Consider the following 8,976-nt stretch of genomic DNA (forward strand, 5'->3'; position numbering starts at 1 on the left):
CAGGGCCCCTCACCCCCCTGGCCAAAGCACCTCCCATCCCCTTCTCCCCCACAACATCTTCTACAGCCCATGCAACTCACCAGACCCTGCCACAGGGCCCCTTCCCCACCAACCTCACCCCCTGGGTCAGAGAATCTCCCACTTTCCCACTCACCCACCCCTCTGGTGCCTTCCACCCACTTCAACCCCCGTCAAAGTATCTACACTCAATGCCCTCTTGTTTGCGCAGTGTCTTTGTCACATGTTTCCTTCCCCACCGTAAAAACTACAGTCTACCTCAGCCATCCCTTACCAATCATCCCCTTCTTTGCCACAGTGCCTCCAAACCACCCCCCTCCACAGATCCCACTTTACAGCACCCCTCACTTGCCTGCCTCAACCCCCCCCATCAAAGCATTCCCCAGCCCCACACACATGTGCTACAGTGCATCCTATCCAAATCACCCCCTGACCAGTGTGCCTACCACCCACCTTAAAGCACCACCCAACCACCAACCTTCATGTCCCAGTTACCATGCCTCCTATGCAGTTAAACTCCCCAGTCAGAGCATCTGATACCCACTTCACCCCAGTCACTACAGTGCCTACCACCCAAATCACCATCTTCTACAACAGCACTGACCACTGATCTCACAGCACCTCTCAACCTCCCCTTTTTTTGCCACAGTGCCTCCAATTCCCTCAGCTCACAACATCCTGCAGCACAATGTCTACCATTCACCTCAGAGCACTCCAAAACCATATACGTTCCACCAAGGAAACTCCTTCCACCAAAATCACCAACCATCACAACAACTACCACCCTTCTCACAGCACTCATTTAATCAGCCTCACTGCTCACCCCTGCTCTGCCAAATGCCTTGACTTCCCCATCACTTCACAGGGCCCTTCACCTATGTCACCCTACTGGTCAAAGAGCCTCCCAGCCACCTCACACCTCCCCCACCACGTCTCCTACAGCACCCCCAATTCACCAGACCCTCCAATGCACCTTACCTTACCCTCCTGATCACAGCATATCCCACTCACTTCACCCCCCCCCCCCCCCCCGGTAAACAAAAAAAATTGCCATCCACCTAACCCCTACAAAACAGTATCTTACACCCAAATCGACTACCCACCTCACAGCACCTATCAACCACCACCCCATCCCCAAGTTACAGTACCTCCTACCCACTTCAACCCACCTGTCAAAGCACTTGACACTTACCTCATGTCCCCTCCACAGCTCCCACCTTCCACTCAAATCCCCCGTTCCCACCTCCACCAAAGTGCCTCCCACCCACTTCACTCCTTTTGTTCAAAGCACCTGCCACCCACCTAATTCCTCCTGTGCCTGTACATTTCACCCACCTCACCCCCTGCTTTGCCACAGCAACTCCAACACTGCCTCATCACAGCACCTACCTAATAGCGCCTCTCACCCCTTGGACCGGACAGAACTCCAGCTCACCAGAGGAAAGGGTGGTGTCATGTGTGTGGAGGTAGGTGAGCTAATGGGATTTGGTCTAATGTTGGGAAGGGTTTTGTGTGTGGGGAGATGGGTTGATAAGGAGGGCAGAGGGGTCAGAAGAATGGCTGTGCAGGGAGGTGGGCTTAATTTCCAAATGCTGCACTGTGTGCTACGATGTTTTCTTTTGAAGTTTGGGATTAATGGCTTGTTTATTCTCTTCTTATTTTTTTAGTCTTAATGGCAATTCATTCTGTATTCTGGAAAGGTCCTGATGTCTGCCCTCCGCAAAAGGGTACACCCTCACCCCACAATTTATAGTCAAGCATGCACACACAGATGAGTCATCATTGACGAGATATACAGAATGTACTGTAGTCCAAAAATAGTCTGTCTACAAGCTGTCTTTTTACATAGTTACATAGTTAGTAAGGTTGAATAAAGACACCAGTCCATCCAGTTCAACCTGAGTATGTGTCTACAATTGTCCCTATCCCTGTACATTGCACACTCACATCGGTCACTACCCTCAAGGAGCCCACAATCCAAGGTCCCCATTCATATACTAGGGCCAATTTTTGGACAGAAGCCAATTAACCTACCTGCATGTGTTTGGAGTGTGGGAGGAAACCGGAGTACCCGGAGGAAACCCACGCAGGCACAGGGAGAACATGCAAACTCCAGGCAGGTAATGTCATGGTTGGGATTCAAACCAGTGACTCTTTTTACTGCTAGGTGAGAGTGCTAACCACTACACCACTGTGCCGCCCTTTTTAGCCCTTGCAAGCCCAAGCTAGACCAATATAACTATGTAAAAAATGCCATACCTGGAATTGTTTATTAAAGTATACTTTTTCCATTGCAGGTGATGATGGGGAGGTATGCAAATCTTCCAAAATGCATTAATTGTTTTATATTATTGACCATCCAAAAAAATACCTTTCTGGACTATTACAATTGGTGTGGGGCCCTTGATACACTTAACATATCTGGATTTTTCTGAAGACCCCCCTTCCTGGGGGTGCTTTAACCACTTCAATACAGGGCACTTTCGCCCCCTTCCTTCCCAGCCCAATTTTCAGCTTTCATCGCTCTAGCGCTTTCAGTGACAATTGCGCGGTCATGCTACACTGTACCCAAATTTAATTTTTATCATTTTGTTCGCACAAATAGAGCTTTATTTTGGTGGTATTTATTTACGACTCCGTTTTTTATTTTTTGCAATATTAGCGCAAAAAAGCAGAAATTTGGAAAAAAAACAATATTTTCTTTTTTCTATTTTAAAAGAAATCCAATAAAATCAAATTGTGTCATAAATTTAAGCCAAAATGTATTCTGCTACATGTTTTTGGTAAAAAAAAATTCCGTTAAGTGTATAATAATTGGTTTGTGTGATCACGGACATATGTACGCAAATGATCATGTACATATGTGTGCAGGTGATCACGTATATATGTGTGCAGATAATCATTGGAACATGTGATTTTAGTGGGACATATGTGGGGGACATGCTTTTATTATTAGGGACATGTGTTTTTATTATTTGGGGACATGTATGTTTTGGGGACATGTATGTTTTGGGGACATATGTGGGGACTGTGTTTATACTGTGTGGTGTGTTGTGTATTACACTAGACTGGTGATCAGTGAGTAAAAAGCTGTAAAAAACAGCTCATACTCACTGATCATCAGCCGGCTGCAGCGATCTGCTCTCCTCTCCTCGGCTGTTTGCTTACATCACATGACGGCCGTGATTGGACACGGCCGTCATGTGATCAGGAGGGCCAATCAGAGAGCCCTCCTGCCGATCTCAGATGCGCCGTGTCCGGGCGACACGGCGCATCGGGATCGCGCCGCTGCGCGGGCACGCGCGGGCGCGAGCCGGCTCCTTCTGATGGACATTCCTGAACGTCCTATCAGAAGTAGACGGCTCCCACCCGGCCGTATATGTGCATTGGCCGGGTGGGAAGTGGTTAATCAAATGGGAGCTGCCTCACCAAAGCCACAATCTTAGATATTAACCACCACTTCAATACAGGGAATTTTCACCCCCTTCCTGCCCAAGCCAATTTTCAGTTTTCAGCGCTGTCACACTTTGAATGACAATTGCGTGGTCATGCGACACTGTACCCAAATTTCGTACCCAAATTTTTATAATTTTTTCCCCACAAATAGAGATTTCTTTTGGTGGTATTTGATCACCTCTGCGGGTTTCATTTTTTGTGATATAAACAAAAGAAGAGCGATAAGTTTGAAAAAAAAAACAATATTTTTACTGTACTTGTTACGGTACTGTAAGTACTGTGGCAAACTTTTGTTCGCTTGTGCTGTATAAAGCCCTTCCATGTGCACCTTCTTATGTATGGCATGCCTTCAGCTGCCATTGTGTTTTGCTGAGCTTTTGGTAAGTCCCTACGGCCCTTGTGTCCAACCTGAAGCCTGAGGGCTGCATGCGGCCCTTTGGAATATGATATCCAGCCCTCAGGCCTCAGCAGTCAGTAGTGGGAACATTGAATAGGTTAATAGCATTTACCTATGCAAGCCTCATGAAAAAATGTTCCCAGTGTTTTATTGTCTTCTGTAGCTCACTCCCAGCCAAAAATGTAGCATGTTCACTCTCTCTGACTTTCATTTCACCTATTAGGTCTGCAGTTTATGACAATCCTCTCAAGCATTACATATATTCAACATTATGTGAGGCCCTTTAGTGATGTCGGGGCCCTTATCTGAGACCCCCTTTAACTTATAAGTTCACAACCACTGCCCTGCGCTTTTAGGAAGAATGGGCTGTCTCCGGGCATACCTTCCTATAATTTATCCATTGCTCCAACATGAAGACATTTGAAAATTAGAGTTCAGACCACACTTTACAGAGGGGCCTTGGCGAGGCAGCGTGGCTTCCATACACTGAGAAAAATAATTATTTGGACCCCTGCAGATTTTGTACGTTTGCCCACTTACAAAGAAAAGAAGGGTCTATCATTTTTATCACGGTTGTATTTTAAATGATAGAGTCTGTATATCAACCTAAAATCTGGAAAAAACACATGATACAAATATTATAAATTGAGTTGCAGTTCAGTAAGTAAAATGATCCCCAAGCAGAAAATTACTTAGTACTAGGTGGAGAAAGCCATTTCTTGTAGTTGGTTACCAGGTTTGCACACATCTCAGGAGGGATTTTGGTCCTTTTTCAGATCTTCTCTAAACCCTTAAGGTTTATTGGCTGTTGCTAGGCAACTGGAAGTTTCAACTTCCTCCATACATTTTCTATAGCATTAAGGTCTGGATACTCGCTAGGCCACTCCATGACCTTAATGTGCTTTTTCTTGAGCCATTCCTTTGTTGCCTTAGCAGTATGTTTTGGGTCATTGTCATGCTGGAAGACCCATTTTCAGTGTTCTGGCTGAGGGAGTAAGTTTCTCATCCAAGATTTTACAATACATGGCCCCATCTATTTGCCCCTCAATGTGGCAAAGTTGGCCTGTACCTTTAGCAGAGAAACAGCTCCAAAGCATAATGTTTTCACCTCCGTACTTGACTGTAGGGATGGTGTTCTTGGGGTCATAGTCAGCATTTTACTTCCTCCAAGCAAGGCGAGTGGAGTTAATGCCAAAGAGCTCAATTTTGGTCTCATCTGACCACAGCACTTTCTTCCAATCCTTCTCTGAATCATTTAGATGTTCGCTAGCAAACTTCAGACAGGCCTGTACATGTACCTTCTTGAGGAGGGGGACCTTGCAGGCGCTGAAGGATTTCAATCCATGGGGGGCATATTTTGTTATGAATAGTTTGGTTACTGTGGAACCAACTGCCTTGAGATCATTCACAGGATCCTCCTGTATAGTTTTGGGCTAATCCTTCATTTTTTTCATGATCATCTTTACCTCATGAGGCAAAATCTTGCATGAAGCTCCAGACCGAAGGTGATTGATGGTTATTTTGTATTTCTTCAATTTGCGAATAATCGCTCCAACAGTTGTCTCCTATTCACCAAGCTTCTTGCTGATGGTATTGTAGCCCATTCCAGCCTTGTGCAGGTCTACAATCTTGTCCCTCATGTCCTTTGACAGCTCTTTGGTCTTGCCCATGATAGTGAGGTTTGAATGGAAGAAAGAGATTCTGTGAACAGGTGTCTTTTATACACATAACAGATTGTCGTTAGGAGCACCTTCTTGAATTGATAGGTCTAATCTGTGTACCACATGAGCACATACTGTAGCCAGTCTGTGGAAGCCAGAATTATTGTTGGTTATTAAGGGATTAAATATTTATTTTACTCAATGAACTGCAAAGTTATAACATTTGTTTTGTGTTTTTTTCTGTATTTCTGGTTGATATTCTGTCTCTATCATTTAGATAGATATACCTATTTACACCTATGATAACAGTTATATAACCTTAATTTCTTTGTAAGTGGACAAACTTACAAAATCTGCAGGGTATAAAATAGTTATTTTCCCCACTGTATATATTATCAAATGTTGGGGCAACTCTGTTTTTAAAGCAAATTGTTAGACAGGGTCATTTTGTTTTTTTGTTTTTTGCAGGCTAGCTGGTAAGTGTGCTGGAAAAAACTTGTGTTTGCTTGTACCATCCCATTGTGTTCTGTACATTCTTAAAGTACTTACCGGTACATGTTTTTTTTATTTTACATCATTGCATGGGTAAATGAGCTTCAACCAATTTTTAATTTTTTTTTGTCCATTGGGGACAAGTAAAATGGAGGGTTTTTATTTCCTTGAAATTTAGAAGACAATCGAGTCAATAGGGAAGATGAAATTAAGAAAATTGTCCTATATGTCCACATACTATATCTTATACATAAGACACCAACGCATTGTAGCCACAGACTTATAGGTATATAGATATTGGCACCACATCAAAATTACATATGTAACACTACCCCTGTAGGAGTTAGGAATATCAGGGTTCCCCACTGTAGCACAGCCAGTCAAACAGTATTTACTTCTTGCATCTAGACACAGAAAGCATCCCTAGTTTGTTTTTGTTGTTTTTATTAGGAGATAATAGCTTGGATGGGGTTAGGGATTATAAGATATCCAACTTGAAAAATTTCCAACAAACAGAACCAGGGGCAACTTCCTCCTTATTTACAGCTTCTACTTCTTCTACCTCCTGCATTAACTTTGTTCCTTTGCAGAGCTCTGCTGGGTTCACTCCCTTGGAAACCAACAGCCTCTTGTTAGCTCAGCATCAGCCCCTTACATGATAGGAACTCTAGGAAAATAGCACCAGTGGAGTGAACTGCATCCTGCATCACCTTCTGCTTCCTTATAGATAGTGGTCCCAGCTCTACTTTCTGCAAAAATGCTAGCCCACCTGGCTGCCACTTCACCAGGCCACCTGGCTGCTTCTTCTTTACAATCTACCCAACTGACACACACTGGAGACTTCCCAGGGCAAGTTTGGATGAAGACTTAAGCACATTGCTATCTTCTAGAGAGACCTGCTACACCTGGCAGTCTTTCCTCTTGTCTGTCCCATCTACTCACTCTGCCTCTCTTTGCTCCTGCTGCCTCCCTGGACAGGGTCCCTCCAATTGCCTCCTGTGTTAGGATCCTTCCAGGCCAGCCTCCCAAGCTCCAGCCCAAGGTAAAACCCCCTATGGCAGGGGTCCCTCAGGGACCACTGACAGACTCCCTCAGCACTGCTTCTCCATCTTTCACCTGACTTACCAGCTGGCATGGCTCATCCAATATTTAAAGGCTCCTTGGTTCCCCACCAGACCCACTTCCTGGTGATTGGCCAAGGACCTTCAAATATGCAGAGCAGTCCCTCCTAGCCTCCGCCCACTAACTTTCAGAACATTCTCCAATATTCTAGAACCAGAGGGCTGCCAGGATGAGTCTTCCAGCCCTAACCTCTAATAACCCTGACCCAGATTCCTTGACTCAGGTTTATCCCTGGGCCAGACTTGGGCCTGCCTGTATTACCACTAGTAGCACACTGGAGTTTATTATACAACATTAAAAACACCTATCAACACCATATACAATACTTTAAACACAAGATTCATATATCTTTTCCATCTAACAATCCACGTCAGCTCAAAGCATTCCAATTGATCATAAATCTTCTTAAGCAGCACACATGAATAAGATCCACGTGGTTGAACCTGGTCTTTTAAAAACAATAGATGTTTTTTTCTGCTGGAACAAGATTAGTGCAAAATGATTTGATCAAAGATTGTATGGCTCAGAGCAGTGGGAAACAAAATATTACTTTGAAAGTTTGCAGTCAGGGTGTCCAAGCTGAGGTGTCCTCCCATACACGAATAGGCAACTCCATACCATCAAACGTATTTAATTTCAAGCCTTCACAGTGAGTACAGTCAGCAGCAGACTAGTTTTGGCGATAAGCCTTGTTCACAGCACTCAAGATTAGTGCAAAATGTAATTTCCAAGAAGGGGCCACAGGAGAGTGAAAAGAAAGGCCAAAGGACACCCATGCCTCACACAAGGGACAGATTTTACAGCCCAAAGATTCAGTCCTATCTCAAAGGAGAGAGCTTACAAGTCTCCCAACGTCCAAAAAAGATCCAAAAAATCAATACATCTCTCTGGGAAACTGAAAGTGGTTTTTAAAATTTAATTTGAAAAATAAAGCAGAGAGTCTATTCAATAGTGAGGACTGAACATATAGTAATTGTATTTATCAAGGAATTATATGAATGCAAAAAAAAAAAGTTTATAAAAAACCCTTAAAGTAGAAGTAAAGTCTCTTCTGTCATTAATGACCTGCCTGTCAGAGGATTTTACTTCCCTTTTAAAGGCAAAGTTCACCTTTTTTTTTCTAAGCTGCCCTACATACCAATATAGCATGAATGTACTTCTTATTACAGAATATAAAAAGTTTTCTATTCATCCTACACAGTCCTTACCTCAGTGTCCAACTTCTCCATTACTTCCTGGGGGGTCCTTAGAACATGAAAACTGTTAAAGCAGTAGTAAACAACTAAATTTTTTTCCTGCAAAATTGTCCCCCTGTAGGATAATAGCATAATGTGCTAGTATGCATCGCTTATGAAAGACTTATCTAAGAACGAAGTCCTTCAGCGGTGCCCGACCGATAGGGTTTCCATCTTTACATGGTCTTCTTTCTGGGTTCGCCGGCTTTAGCTGTTTGCCGGGCTGGCCCAAGACATTGTGCTGCCTGGGTCCAAAAATGTTAATGCCGCCCCCCCCCCCCCCCCCCAAAATAATCACGCCCACCAAAAGGCCCCTGCATCCATTTTTTTATGCCATGATAATTAAAACTAAAATTACATTTATCAGGAAGTCAGATTTACATGCAGCAGCACATTGTCCATGTGCAAATTTATATGACATAGGGCTTTTTCACACGGACGTGTCCTTGTACGGAGCCCACTCTGCTCAGTGGGGATTGCTCTGTCGATCATCCGCTGAGCAGGCAGAACACAGGTCTGTCTCTGCACACTGTGCAGGGATGGGCCTGTCAAGAGTGTGGCTCTTCCCTAAGGGGGATTGGATGAAGATGGACCG

This window comes from Lithobates pipiens, unplaced genomic scaffold (genome assembly GCF_037356315.1).
Source record: "Lithobates pipiens isolate NorthernLeopardFrog02 unplaced genomic scaffold, aLitPip1_a1.2 Scaffold_13, whole genome shotgun sequence".
Taxonomy (NCBI): Eukaryota; Metazoa; Chordata; class Amphibia; order Anura; family Ranidae; genus Lithobates; species Lithobates pipiens.